General features: G+C 37.3%; 1 protein-coding gene across 1 annotated transcript in view; it reads left to right on the top strand.

The window, feature by feature from the left end:
* Nucleotides 1-290: 290 nt before the first annotated feature.
* The window catches only part of LOC128868860 (nephrin), a 265,318-nt gene continuing 249,470 nt past the window's right edge, over nt 291-16,138 (top strand). The window contains exon 1 of the mRNA XM_054111405.1: nt 291-380. The gene's annotated coding sequence lies outside the window, so the exon portion shown is untranslated. The remainder of the gene's footprint in view (nt 381-16,138) is intronic.

Here is a 16,138-nt window from a genome sequence, read left to right as displayed (position 1 = left end):
TCCTTCTACATTAGTTCAATGTGCTCCAGTCTCCTTAGTCTCTTTATTTCTTGCACTCTCGCTGTCACTGTTGACAATTTTCATGTTGTTTGACATTTCATTCGTGATTACACGCGAACGCTGCTGTCATCTGCTTCCAATTACTTAGAGCAGATTCTTGGATTTCCTTACTGCATTGCTGTTTAGTGTGTCAGTTCGTTTTGAAATAAATCCACCTTTTTAGTTACGAGACAAAAAATTCCCATTCAAAACATTGGGCAAACCTGGAGAAGAAATTTGCGGCCCACCGAAACGAGAAGAGGGTAGAAGAAGCGAAGTGGGTCAGTTGGTTGAAAAGCGAAATATGTACGCACAGCAAGAACAAAATTCAAGGCTAAAAGGTAAGCTGCTTGTTTTCATCTACTTTCTCTCACCCCTTCGTTTTTCGTATTCTTGAGGACAGAAAAAATATCAATTTTTTTAAAGCAAGTGAAAAAGAGTCGAAGTTACGTTGGAGCTGCACTTTGCATACCTGGTGCATGTCCTCGTACAAATATTATATAAGTAAAGATATAACAGTCATATTCCTAACTTTAAGGCTCTTCGAAATATTTTATACAATTTTTTAACATTGGTTTGCTAAAACGAGACCAAAACTAAATTGAGCCAATCAGATTGAGTTCGATCGAGTATTTTTATCGAAAGGCACTTTTACTTATCCAATAATAATTGGAAGCCCATTTTTTGGGATAATTCGTGATCGAGATACCTTGACAGTTTTAATTCACCAGAGAATCGATTTTTTGCACTTTTGAAAATTGTCGAAGGTTGTTGTAGAGAAGGTTAAGGGCTGTTAATTTCTAGCTAGTCACATTTTGCCGGAAATAAGGACTCTTTGCTTATTCACCAATTATCGAAAAAAATCTATTTTTTCATTAAATTTTCGAAAAATTACTGCTGTAACGAAAATGAATTTGGTATTTGGTTTTTAGTTTTTAAATAATCGTATTTTTGAAAAAGTGAATACTCCATATAAAATACGAAAAATTTATTTTGCCTTTGCACTTGTCAAAACTATTTTAGTTTATTATTTCAGTTTTCTTCTTTTTAATTGGCGCGATAAGGGCTTACGCGATTTTGGCCAAGTTTAACAAAGCGCGCCAGTCGTTTCTTTCTCGTGCTAACCGGTGCCAATTGAACACACCAAGTGAAGCCAAGCCCTGATCTTTCCAACGCAGAGAAGGCCTTCCCCTTCCTATGTTACCACCAGCTTGTACCGCATTGAATACTTTCAAAGCCGGAGCGTGCCTGAGGCTTTGTAAATCTTTTCATTCGGGGGATTTTTAAGTGGCGGGACCCAAGCCCGGCGCACAACCAGCTATCCTGGAATGCTTCGCCTTCTCGCGTTAGCTCACTCCCGACCGGGTGTTCGGAAGCTACACAGAGGATACTTGGGCTTTTTGTTAAGATATTTCCGCTGTTACTCGAATAAATTCGTTGCCTCGATGGACGGACGGTCGTTGACCAGAATTTGTTTCTTGATATGAATAAGACGCGGTTTTTCACCGATTTCTATAATTTTCAGAATCTTGTACAACAAGATTACTTGTAATAAAATCGTGTTTATCTAACAGCTTGCTAAGGTATTATTGGAAATACAAATTTTTTTTAAGTAGGCATTGCCACTCACATTTTGCCAACATTTTTAAGCAATCAAAATTTTTCTCTAAAGCCATTCTCTAATCCGAATTTAACCAATTTTTCGACTAGCAGTTGGAATACCACATTTTTTGAGTTTCTGAATATTACCGTTATATGGATTTAGGTGAAATTTAACTCAATTTCAACAACAACCGCCGTAGCCGAATGGATTGGTGAGTGACTACCATTCGTAATTCAGAGAGAACATAGGTTCGAATCTCGGTAAAAAATCAATATAAATAAAAAGCTTTTTCTAATAGCGGTCGCAACTCGTCAGGCAATTGCAGACCTCCGAGTGTGTTTCTACCATGAAAATGCTCCTCATAAAAAATATCTGCCTTTCGGAGTCGGCTTGAAACTGTAGGTCCCTCCATTTGTGGAACAACATCAAGACGCACACCACGAATAGGAGGAGCTCGGCCAAACACCCCAAACACGCGAAAATTATGTATGTATGTATACTCACCCCTTTATACACTAACATATGCATGCATATATCTAATCCTACTTCAATTTCATTGGACTTCTAAAAATAAACATTAAAGGCACACAGTTTCAAAACCCTACTGCGCTATTGCTCACGTGCAAAAAAAAAGAACATACCGCTTAAGTTACCACTTTATTGCCTTGCAGTTTGCCATACTGTTTACTTTGAAACCGCGCTCATATTTCCGCCAACAACAAATAATTCGCAGCCATTTATCATTCAGTGTATTTCAATAACAATCATTACACCATAAAAATGCCTATTGAATTATTACTGGTAATTGATTTTGACGGCAATCTGTACACAAATGCAAACACCCATACACTCACACAAGCACGTAGGTATTTTTTTATTATTATATGGACGTAATTAAATAAAGTGTTTACTTTTATGATGCTTGATTTTTTGTAATTTCATATTTAATTGCTTTTGCATTGTACAAAAACAAATACTTACATACATATGTACATGCAGCCGCTCCCTAGATTTTTCATACAATCAATAGCGCACACTCACACAAGTGAGTCCATATACACATTTAATAGCTGTAAGCTCATTGCAAAGACTGAAAGCTAAAATCAATTTTGATGTCGGCATGTCTTTTATATTTTAATTTGTACACATGCCATTTTTTATATACTGCATATACATATACATACATATATGGTATGGATGTATTCGTCTATGAACCCTGCAAGGAAAACCGGGCTTTGTGAAATGAACTTCTAGTTCAGAACTAGGACAATTTCGAACCTCTTCCCTACTCGTTACTGGTTTACGAGTTGCAATCAATACCTTTTCTCAGTAGTTGAAAAAGTAAGCGAAAATTAATCGTCCGCCCTCCTCAGACATTGGCGATGTGCTGACTACGGCTTCTGATCTAACGAGTGCTTGTTCGAATTTTACAAAAGAAAAAATATTACATACTTTTTTCAGTAAAATATTAATTTATAATTTTTAATATATAAGTATTTATAATAGCGTTTGCATTGAATTTTTGATATGTGAAGGATAGAATGGAAGGAAAGGAAAGGAAGGAAGAATGTCTTGACAATAATTTCTGTTTGTACTGGTGTACACTCTGGTCACAAAATAAAGTGAAATCAGTCAACACACACAGAATATGCGTAATATTTTTTACGCTAATCTTTTTTCGTTAATTTTTATAAAATGTTAGTACATTATATGCCACAATCTTTTTCCAAACTTTGTACCAAATTCACAAGACAAATTTCAGAAAATTATCCAATCATATTTTTATGTGAAGCAATAATTAAAAGTGATGTAGATGTCTAATTTTCACCTTTATCATCCATCTTGAGCTGCCTAATAAATCCGTGTCGTCCTCTTGGAAAAGCTACTTTTTATTTCATGGAAAATTTTAAAGAAAAAGTACTCAAAAACATAGAAGTGAAAATGTTTACTAAAAAGACAAAAAGGCAAAATTATTCTTGTTGGGCCACAAAACTTGAACAAAATAGGGCGTAAAGTTTGTTCATGTCCCAAACTACAAAATAAAAAAAAATATTGATAAAAATCGTGCGGCACTTCAATAAAATCGGCAACGGATTTCGATATTGGGTCAGATCAGAAGAGCGCGAAGTTTTCTAGTGATGCTCTTCAGATGCCTGTTCGGAGTGTTTTGGAATCAAGTCGAGACTTCCCATCCTTCAACTAAGAAGTTGAAAGACTCAACCAAAACAATTCGTTGGGGTTAAGACGATGTGGCACAGGGAAAATCCAAAAGTTGTACATTCGCCGAGAATAAGACAAACACTTGTGTTCATGCTAAAACTGTGAGTTTATGTTAAAAATTGCTTGATTCTTAACCCTAGAACACACACCCAGAAAATACCACGTAAAAACACACCCGGGATACGTTTGTACCCGGGACCTTATTTTGCGGGTTTTTTAATGCTTATTCAACCGATTTCTATGATTTTTTTTTTTTGAAATGTATATTTTAATATATAACAAGTATTTTGTCTTTTGTTTCATTCGAATATTCCCACTGGTTCCAGCGATATGGGCAAATAAAGTCAGGACATGCAACAGTGGATTTTTGTTTTTGTTGTTGTCCTGATAAATGCAAAACAAAATAATATAATTTATAATAATATACTTGTAGAGTAACAACGAATACACATTTTGGTTTTTATTTCATTGAAATATTCTACCTGGTTCAAAAGATATGTGCAAAAAGGTCGCGCAAGGTATAGGTACGTAGGTAGCAAATACACTGGTATAACTGGTTTTTGTATTTTATATGCAGCTGCAAGGGTTGTTTTCACACGAGGTGTTGTTATAAATGCTGCCTGTTGATATTTTCATTATTGTTTTGGTGCTCAAAAGTGTAAGAAGTGAAAATATAAGTGAAAATAAATATAACTGAAACTATAAATAACTGGATACGAAATGACTTCAAGAAGAAACGAATATTTATCAAGTGCAGCATATAGAAGGTAAAAAATGTAAAATAAGCAACAATGTAAACATATACTAATTTTTTTTATTATGCAGGCTAACTGAGGAACAGCGAGAATTATATATACAATCTTTATTTGATGAAATTTGTGACGATGACGCTCCCTATGACTTTGACTCAGAAGATGAAGAAGAAATTAAATTCAATGACATTGAAATTGCTGATGACGATGCTGAAGTTTCGCAAAGTGCCGCAGAAGTATTACCTGATTATGCGGACTATGAGGATGATGAAGAAGACGATGAAGAAGAAGAAGTAGAAGAAAATAATGAATTACCTGCTAGGGGCGAAAAATTTGTTGCACGTGATGGTACTGAGTGGATGAAAGAACCAAATGTAAGTCGTCAGGTACTCAGACAAAATATTATAAGAGAACGTTCTGGACCAGCTAGATGCACTGAAATGTTGTCAATATAGCAAACATTCAAATGTTTCATGAAACAAAAGAAACTTATAATGCTTTAACAATGCGCATCCAAATACAACTCCTAAGTCATGGACGCCTGTGTCAATAACAGAGCTGTATGCTTTTTTTGGCATACTTATTATGACTGGTGCGAACCATAGCAATGGAGAACATGTTCGAGATTTATGGAGCGTCAAAAACTATCCTTTATATCGCGCCACAATGGGAGTCAACCGTTTCTGTTCGATATTGCGGTTCCTAAGATTTGACGATAAAAACACTCGTGCAACACGCTTACTAACTGATAAAGCAGCACCGATCAGTGAGTTGTGGACGATGATGAACAATAATCTTGCTGCACATTACAAGCCCAGCTCATGCTTGACGATTGATGAACAATTATTTCCCTACCGTGGACGCACACGGTTTACGCAGTACACACCGTCAAAACCTGCTAAATATGGTGTCAAGGTTTGGTGGATTTGCGATGCCACAAATGCATATCCACTGCATGGACAAATATATACTGGCCAAGCAGAAACTGGTAGGGAAACGAACCAAGGCGAACGAGTGGTGAAGGATTTGTCTGCCAAATACCAAGGAAGTGGCCGAAACATTACAATGGACAATTTTTTTACGACCTTGCCAGTTGCAGAACTGCTTCTCACCTGGAAACTCACGATCGTTGGAACTTTGCTCAAAAACAAATCATATATTCCTCAAGAAATGAAGCAGAACAAAAACAGGACAATTGGTTCAACGACATTTGGCTTCAAAAATAATGTGACAATGTGCTCTTATGTTCCCAAAAAAAATAAAGCAGTAATTTAACTTTCGACCATGCATAATGATGCTGAAATAGCTGACAGTGGGAAACCTGAAATAATTGAATATTATTATCGTACCAAAGGTGGTGTTGATCGAATGGACCAAATGTTTGCGGAATATCCAACACAAAGACAAACAAAACGATGGCTACTAGCGATGTTCTTCAACATGTTGGACATTACAGCTCTTGCAGCCTACATTGTCTACGATTTGAATAACCCTATGTTGCCTTGGAGAACAAACAACAAGCGTAAGCAGATCCTGCGCAGCTTGGCTGAAGCATTGTGTATGCCCATTATTGAAGCCAGAGCCATAAATCGTCAAGTGACGCGAAATTTTTCGACTAAAATTGCTATTGAAGCATATTTCAACCGACCGCTGGAATCAATGGTGTCAACATCAACATCTGCCGCAGCGCGCACGCCAAAACCTGTGTCCGGATCTTGCTATTTATGTTACGCACAAGAGGAAAAACGCCGTAGAAAAACCAGAAAGCTGTGCGCCAAATGTAAGAAGCCAATGTGTCTTGAACATTCGGTCACATCAACAAATTGCTCTATTTGCCATGATTTTCCTTAGATATAAGATGCATTTTTATAATTTTTATAATAAAAGTCAATAATATAATGTGTAAAATGAATATTTTTTATTTTTCAAATAAAAAAATAATATAAAAAATGTTTTTTTTTGATTATTATGAGGATTTTTACTATTGGGGTACAAACGTATCCCGGGTGTGTGTTTACGTATATAATGTGTTTGGAAGGCTGTAGCTCCTGAACCAATGGTCCGATCTGGTTCAAATTTTGAAATCAAAATATCAAAATTTGAACTCAAAACTAAATAATCTTCCTAGATCCGAAGTTAGCGCTATAGAGGTATAGCGGTTCAAAAGTTACAACACTTCAAAGTTGAAGTGGATACATTTGTACCCGGGTGTGTGTTCTAGGGTTTAAAAAAAAAAAATTACTTAACTAACGAAAAAAAGCATGCAAAGGCGTGTCAGTACTAATTATGAACCATAAGAAAGGGTGTGAGGGTAGCAGCAGAAAATGTAAAAAGTTTGTAAGCGATTTATCCCTCCGTTGGACAGCTTTTTTAAAACCTTCGATTCGGCACCCTGGTCTGGCCGTTTTTACTACCTGTTCGATGAACCTTTTTTTAAAATTATATCCATAAATCGATAAAAAATTAAATTTTAGGAAGCTTCCTGGAAGCTCAAGTCGTTAACTATAATAGAAATTAAATATTAAATTCACGTCCAAAGTCGAAAAAGCCAGTCTGGCCAGATCCGGGTGACTAACGGAGGGTTAAAACTCATTGCTTATAAAAGAAGAGAAGAAAAGTAACGGGGCTAGTTATGATAACAATTTATAAGAATGTCACCAGTTTGGTACTAGTCTTTGATTTTGATGTATTAGTGATTGCAGAGCACCAGCTGTGGATACTGGTGTGGATCTCCCTGCAGGGTGGTTATTATTGTTGTTATCATTGAATGTTGATTGCTTAATAATAGATTGAAACATTATATAAATAAATATATTTGTCTTTTCCCCCTCTTCTCTCAATTTTTAGCAATCTACCACTGAGTTACCGTTGTCTATTTCTTTCTCCCCGAATATTTATGAGATTTGCATGTCAATTGCTCATATTGGCGCCATAGTGTCATAATTCTTCTGCCATGAAATTCAATAAAAATTAGATTGTGGTGAAGTAAAAAGTGTCGAAATTGTGGGGTGGTGCCTAGCAAAGGAAGAAGAAATGTGTTTTCATTTGACCCCATGTTTGTTCGGGGTCGCGCATATTCATGATATGACATTTTCGCTTTTTTGATGATTTTATTTATTTAAACTGGAATTTGTATGTGGCGCGATGGAGGTTGTTCGTTCTAGTACCGCAGTTGAATGGGTTAATTTAAATGTTTGGTATGATGTGAAGAAATTTGTGTCGTTTAATGTGGCATTCGGGAATGTGTCAGAAGAAAGGAACAAAGAAGAATAATAACACAGAAGTTTTTTCAAAACGTATTGAATTCTACTCTTACGAGTAATTTAAAATTTGCTGCTTTCTTGTTTTTGCATCCGATAACGTGAAAATAGCCGAATAATGGAAATTAAATAATGTTGTGGGTTTCCTTCTCTGCAAGGAGTTATGCGGTCAGGAGAAGTGCGATCAAACTTTTGGCATTATAAAGGGTGATCAATTTAGAAGTTAGAAGAATTTAGAGGTATCGGATAATTTAGGGGTATAGAAATAAAACAATGAAAATTTAATTTGATTGATGAAGTTCTTATAATGCATTTTAAAATAAAGTTGCCGCTATATGTTTAGAATTTTTTGCCAGTCCACTAATTTTACATCACCTAATGTCAAGCTAGTCTTACAAAAGTCAACCGAAATAGATTTTGGGAGCTGCCCACACACACACACCGGTAAATCCCATCAAAGCGCACATCCAACATAAACATAAATAGCTGTTAGTCTTTCTAATGAATTCTACACAATTTAATTTCCATGAAAATTTCGTAATACAAAATTGAAATTAATCAAAGTTCAAACAATTCCAGCTAAACAAATTTTCAAATCAAGAGTAAACTCACGTTTGCACACCATTAGCCGCAATTCAATTCAATTCAATGCAATTCAATCCAGCTCTATTCAATTGTCCATCGAACAAACCAATCTATAATAGAACAAATGGAGTCGCAGCGAATTTCCCGCCCGCAGTACAGTACTCGCAAAGCAGCAGGAGCAGCGGTTTTCCATTTTTCACTCACTCGCCCCTCAGCTATGAAATACTGGCGTACAAAGCGCTTCAACGAGTATCGGTTGCTTATAGAATGAGTGAATGAGCGAGTGAATGAGTGCAACAACAACTCATTGACGTTCTAGGGATGTGCCTGATGATCAGCCAACGAACTAAACGATAAGTCAATAGGAATAGAATCCAGCGTGGAAGTGTTGTGTGGTCAAATGGGATCCAACCATGTAAGTGAATACAGTACGTAGGTGACCAAGTCCCCCACCCTCGCGCTAGTACTGGTTGGCTGCCAAAGCAAAAACAAGAACCAAACTAAAAATGAAAGACACACACGCCGCTCTCCAACACGTACAATCAAATTTTCATGCAAGCAAACGCAATGAATTGTCAACGACCATTGGGTAAATACGCCCGGAGCTCCAGCTACATTTGTACGAGTACTGTAGTGGCAAGGGCAAGGGAGGGGTAACGGAGTGAATTGTGAAGTTAACGGAGACGTTGTACGTAGTTATATAGCTGATAGTTGTTGGCGTTGGCCGCCCTAGCCGAATGGGTACATTGGCAGTGTGGCGGATCAGTGTCACCGTTTTTCGGTTGGCGGTTAGCGACGACAAAATCAATTTAAAATAAATCACATATGCGACATTTCCAACGTGCAACGACTGCTATAGACAACTAACTATAAGAGCTATAAAACAACGATAAAATATTTTCAAACTCAATTAATGCAAACAAGTTGAGTTAGTAGGAGAATTGATGCACAAGTAGCGATAACTATTTGATTCGTTGCCATAATCAAATTGGCTACTAGAGAAATGCTGCAATGGAGAGGATTGTGAATGGAATTGGAAATGGCCATATTTGCGTTTGCTTAAGTGCGTTTCATCGTGTACATTGACGAAGATTCACATATATTTTCTCATGAAAAACTTAACTCCAGGACGGAGTGAAACATCAGAATATAAGATGTCTCATGAGATGTATGAGCCGGATAAGATGGCTAATTTTTGATTTATTTATTTATTAAGCCAATGAATATAATACATTTTTATAGGCTAAGAAAACATATTTAAGGTTAATAAGCATAAAAAACAAAGTAAGAACAAACTATTTAAAGTAAACTAATGTCGCCCATACAAATTTCGACGTTATATAAATACGGAGAGCAAAATTTAGTCATACCTTTTTTTAGTATTTATAGTCATAGAAAAAACTTGAAACATATATAAATGTATACCTTATGTTGAAACTTTTTACATGATATATGTGGATAGATGTAGTACAATTAAATGTGAAAAATATGCCATTTTACCTACATTAAGGCCGGCGGGCCAATTAAAAGGTCAAAAAAATCGATTTTTTTTTTTCCTGAAATCAATAGCTTAGATATTCAAGAACATGAGACACAAATTTTCAGAGTTAAATTCCAAGTATTTGCAGAGCTACAGAGCCGAGCGTAGTGCGGCGTCGAGCAACCGTGCGCTTATTGTTGCAGTTTGAAGCGCGTTTTCTCGGCTTTTCATTTTCACGATTTTACCTAATTTATGTACACGATTGCAAAAAAACTAAACGAGCTATCCATTTCATTCAAAATGCGTTATCTTCAGTATTGTTTTCTCTTCTATGTGAACTAAAAAAAACATCAAAAAATTTTTTTTAAGCGACTTTTTTACCCAGTTGAAGAGTTTTTTTTTCCTTGAAAAACCACTTTTTTTTTCTACCTTCCCCAAAAATTCGAATTTTACGTGTTTCTCCCAATTTTCTTAGTTCACATCGAAGATAATTACATCAAAATTAATAATTTTTTTTTTGTTTTCAGATGAAAATTGCAAGTTGTATCTTGTACAGAAGTTGGATACTTCAGTGGCAAGGCGCTCTGGGAATCTATTGATAACTCGGCTTACAATATATTGTTGGAGATTGTACAAATTTTTTTTTTTTAGTTCAAATATATATTAAACTATCCCCAAAACTTCATTTGGCTAATTGTTTTTTTTCTCATCCTACAACGCTTCGTGAAAACTACTGAATTTAGGACATCTAATTGGCCCGCCGGCCTTAAGCGATCCTATATTTGTGTGTTTCAAATATCATAATTTTCATGAATTGGAAACATTTAATTTCATGTATTACGAAAAACAAATTAATTTTGTTTGAAGAAGCATAATAAAAAGCAATCATCAATTAATCCATGACCATCAGAATTTTTTAATCAAATTTGTAATAGTATTGACTCACAATATATAAGTTTCCAGTTGTTTCATAAACTTTTATATCATGATACATAATATAGCATAATGGTGTGATTAATTTTACCTGCACCTATTCACTTATGTATCTATTTTAACACATTGTGCAAACCGTCTCCACATATGTTATCCATGGGTCTATGTTTCAACTTTTTTCTCTGACTATAAATACTAAAAAAAAGTACGACAAAATTTTGCCCTCCGTATTAATATAATATTATATATTGATATTCGAGAATTCAATTGAAGATCTCTTGAACTTGAAAAATCTATCTCAATAAATTTAAAGATAAAGCCTCTAGTAATTGGAACATTTCGCGCATAAAGATAAACTTAGAAAAACTTTGAACTGCGAAGCTCTGTAGGGAATATTAAAGAAAATCCTATCAAGAAGCAGGGGACAGTCAACAACACCACGGGGGAAATCGAAAATGAAAAACAAAGATAAGATTATTCTCCTGTTCTCCAATAATTTTAAGGGGACAGATACCTGTAAAAGGCCAAATTTTCCCTGATTTTCATTAAAATCATTTAAAATGAAGAAGTCAATATATTTTTTCAAAATTGGTATACAGTTTATTTATACATTAAAATAATATAACAATTTTTTTTTTATTTGAATCATTTAAAATGGTGGATGTACACTCAATTCTCCCAGAAAGACCGCAGCGGGGCTTCTCAATCGGCGGGCATTGTAGCATCGGCGTCAGTGACCTGAATACGAAAAATCAAACATTTTTTTGTTTATTAATCTTATAACTTCTATATGAATTAAACAAAAATGGAAAAAACATCGTGGAATAAAATGCTTAAAAAAAATTATTTTGAAGCGAATTTTCCTACTATTTTTGCTTCAAAAAAATTATTTTTTCGAAAAATGTTTGAATTGTAAATTCACATAGAAGTAATATCATAAAAAAGATGTGTGCAAAATTTCGGTTACCGTGTACGCCAATTCGAAATATTATATATAGTTTTGAGCAAAACGCGTCTAAAGTCGGCAACGTAACTATACCTCTAGAATAGAGTCGGCACGGTTGACGATAAGAAATACTTAAACTTACGTTCTATAAATTTTATGACATATTCGTAGAGGATTATATTAACATTTTATGAAAAAACAACACATTTTTTTTCGAACTTTTGCAGGTATCTGCCCCCTTAAGCTAATTAATAAGCATTGCGCTTCGTAGGGTGCGATAGAATCCCAACGATAGACTAGAGTAACCACTTTTTTGCTTGCGATGTTGAGAATTTTCACCTTAGAACTCCTTTGAATTTCTAACTACAAAGCCGAACATGAAAATCCTTAGAAAATAACATTTGCGTTGTAAATATGACCCACAAGTCTTTCTTGCCAAACATTTTTTATGAGGGCGGTAGTGTCCAACTTGTAATCGAAATCAATCGCAACTTTACGTCTACTTGAGGACAGGTGTTGGCATTTACCAGCATTAAGTGGTACGGAGTTATTATCGCACCCAGCTTCCAATCTTGTTTCGCCCTGTTGAAGTCTCATGCAGTCAGCTACGTCATCTATGTATATGACTGTCAATTTTAAACTATCAGCATACATCAGAGAATTCGATGACAAAACAATGTCTAGAATATCAATAACAAGGAATAAGACCAATAATGACCCGAGACAGCTAGCTTGAGTTACACCTGAGGAAGCGACGATGCCGTCAGATTTTATAATGCTTATACGACCGATAAGAGACAGAAAGATAAGATGCAAACCACTTAAGTAAGCTAAGATGACACACACACATAATAGTTATACAAGAACCATGGGTATGTCACAAGCGTATCTGTGGTCTAGGTGCTATGTCGTGGGGACAAATACTTCATTGTGAAGGGAATGTGAGACCGCGAGCATGTATTATCATGCCGAGGTTGATCGAACACACGATGTTAAAAGAGCTATGCTCCGGAGATATCGTTGCTGCAAAAATAAAGTACTTGAAAAGTGGGAACAGTGTCGAAGCTATCATACAATAGTTTCGACCTACCTACCCTACGACTCTGTACAGCCACCTCCTTCGAGGGAGCTAAGAGAAGTGGTCAAGTATGCAGAATCCAATAAACTGGGGCGAATAGTGGGTTGTGATGCAAATTCACAGAACATTGTGTGGGGAAGCAGCAAATGCAACCCCAGAGGTCTCAAGTTACTGGATTTTATCCTATCATCCGATTTGGTCATTCAAAACACTGGTAACAATCCAACTTTTATGACCAGAAGGAGACAAGAGGTGATTGATTTAACACTTACCAATAGGTCAGTTGGAAATCAAATCAACCGATGGCGAGTTTTGGAAGAGGACTCTCTTTCTGATCATTGTCTTATCGAATTTCGACTGAGAATTGACACAATATCAATACCTTCCGGTAGGAATCCTCGAAATGTGAACTGGGACAGGTATGGTGAGCTTGTAACAGAGCGATTACCAAACCTGAAAAAACTCAAATCAGCAGAAATGATTGAAGATGCTACTAAGAAATTAGAAGGTAATTTAATCAATTGCTTTGAGGAACTGTGCCCACTCAGGCAAAGCAGACAGGGAAAGCGGTTCCTTGGTGGAACTCCGAACTGTCGAAGCTTCGTGTACGGTCCAGAAAACTTCTTAATAAGGCCTTGAAGACCGAAACAGAAGAGGACTGGGCCAATCATCGACTTACACAGAGAGAATATAAGGAAAAAAGTATGGAAAGCCAAACTTGATTCCTATAGAAATTTCTGCAGTAACGTCGAAGAAATGAGGGAAACAGCGAGACTTTGTAAGGTCCTTCATTTAGACCGCTCAGTAAGGCTGGATTCCATTCGAACACCTGATGGTTCATACACCATTCCCAAATCGGAAACGTTTAATGCTCTACTCGAAACCCATTTTCCGGGTAGTAGAACTCTCTCTGAAGTTGAGAGTGGCATGAACAATGACGGTGGCAACGGTGGAACCTCTAGGTACAGCTGGTATATTGCTAGTCGGATAGTGACAAGGGAATCGATAAGGTTTTCCTTGTCTTCCTTTGAGAACTTTAAGTCCCCTGGACCTGACGGAATATATCCAGCAATGCTTAGAAAAGGAGGAGACAGACTGATTGAGGCCCTGAAAAGGATCTTCACAGCCTGTCTTGGTTATATACCATCCCAATGGCGACGCGTAAGAGTAGTATTTATACCGAAACCAGGAAAATATGATTCCCTAGCAAAAAGTTTTAGACCAATCAGTTTGACATCGTTCATGTTGAAAAGTCTGGAACGAGTGGTGGAGAAACATATTCGAGTGTGGGTATTGCCGAGAAGTCCACTTAGTAGAAATCAACACGCTTACCAGAGTGGAAAATCATGTGAATCAGCCTTACACGATCTTGTTAGCAAATTTGAAGCCGGGCTGGAAGCTGACGAATACACAATGGGCGTGTTCGTGGACATTGAGGGGGCTTTTGATAATGCCACTTTTGGCTCGATATGTTCTTCTGCCGAACGACACGGAGTTAATCAAGCCAATGTAAAATGGATATATTCCATGCTCTCTGAGAGGCTGTTAACCGCTGGTGGGAGCAGTGACGAACAAATCACAGTCAGGGCCAAGCAAGGATGTCCCAAGGGGGTGTTCTTTCTCCGCTGCTGTGGTGCTTCGTCGTAGACTCTCTATTAGTGGAGATGCAGGAACTCGGTTTTCACGTCCAAGCATATGCGGACGACGTCTGTGCGCTAACATCGGATAAATCCTTAAGGAGGCTTTGCACGAAAGTGCAGAGGATTCTTGACAAAATCCATGACTGGTGCACGAGACAAGGTCTTTCCGTTAATCCGAACAAAACAACCATAGTATTGTTTACGAGAAAACGGAAATTGGATAGACTCAGTCTTCCAACACTGAAAGGTGTGACACTTGGTCTTTCCAACGAAGTTAAATATCTAGGAGTAATCTTGGATAAGAAGCTGACTTGGGAGACACACGTTTCACTGAAGGTGAATCATGCATTGAAGATTTTTCAGTAATGCCGTAGAGCCTTTAGCAAAACCTGGGGTCTGAAACCTGCCGTGGTCCCATGGATATACACAGCACTTATCAGACCAATCATCACTTACGCTTCTGTGGTCTGGTGGCCACGGAGCATGGTTAAGTCCACAATCCGGGAACTATACAGGCTGCAAAGAAGTGTATGTTTATGCATCACGGGTGCCATGAGTACAACCTCTGGTGATGCCCTAAATGCTATGCTTAATTTGCTCCCCCTGGATCTTAAGATACAACAGGAAGCAATAAAAGCAATGTGTATACTCCATAAGTATGGTTTCTGGCACGAAGATGGAACTTCGGGACACAGAGAAATCTTTAAGTTACTGTCGGAGCAGTATCCACTGTTTTTGGCACCTAAAGATGACCTGATACCCACAGTTTCATTTGGAAGGAAATTTGATGTCAGATTTCCACTGCGTGAGCAAAGGAGCAATCCAAAATGCATGCAGGGAGGTTTCACGGACATTTTCTTTACCGATGGGTCCAAGACTGAAATAGGGTCTGGAGCCGGATGGTACTTAAACGATAGTAATAATCCCCCCACTATGCTATGGGGGGAATGGCAACTGTTTTCCAAACAGAAGTTTTTGTCATCCAAAAAGTAGCCGAATGGATAATCGAGAGGAGATGGAGCGGTAAACAGATTGGAGTCTTCAGTGACAGTCAGGCTGCATTGAAGGCCCTGGAGAACGCGAAGCAAACCTCAAAGATTGTTCAAGAATGTAAGAAGAAGCTTAATTCTGTCGCAAGACAAAACAAGCTTGTGCTTATATGGGTTCCGGGACACTCCGGAGTTCAAGGAAACGAAATTAGCGACGAATTGGCCAACCGTGGATCAATGGTGCCCCCACAGGGGCCAGAGCCAATAATCGCAATCAGTCCCGCAGGAATCAAGAATTGGATCAGCGATTATGTAGGCAATCTACATAAAGAGCGATAGTCCGGTCTGGAACGCTGCAGAACTGCAAAGTGTTTTGTGAAGAGTCCGAACAGAAAACTGTCAAACTTTCTACTAAAACTTAGAAGGAAAGATATTCGGTTGATGGTCGGCATCATTACAGGACACAACCCATGGGGTCAGGTATGCCTGTCATGCTTGGAGGAGGCGGATAGCACCGAGCACTTTCTCTGTGAGTGTCCTGCCTTTGCTAGAGCAAGGCTACGAGTATTGGGTTCCGATGTCATGAGAATTAGTGATATTCGTTCTCTAAAAC

The sequence above is a fragment of the Anastrepha ludens genome, chromosome 6 (assembly GCF_028408465.1).
Source record: "Anastrepha ludens isolate Willacy chromosome 6, idAnaLude1.1, whole genome shotgun sequence".
NCBI classification, from domain to species: domain Eukaryota; kingdom Metazoa; phylum Arthropoda; class Insecta; order Diptera; family Tephritidae; genus Anastrepha; species Anastrepha ludens.
Note: the sequence above shows the minus strand (reverse complement) of the source record. Positions and strands in the feature narration are given on the sequence as shown.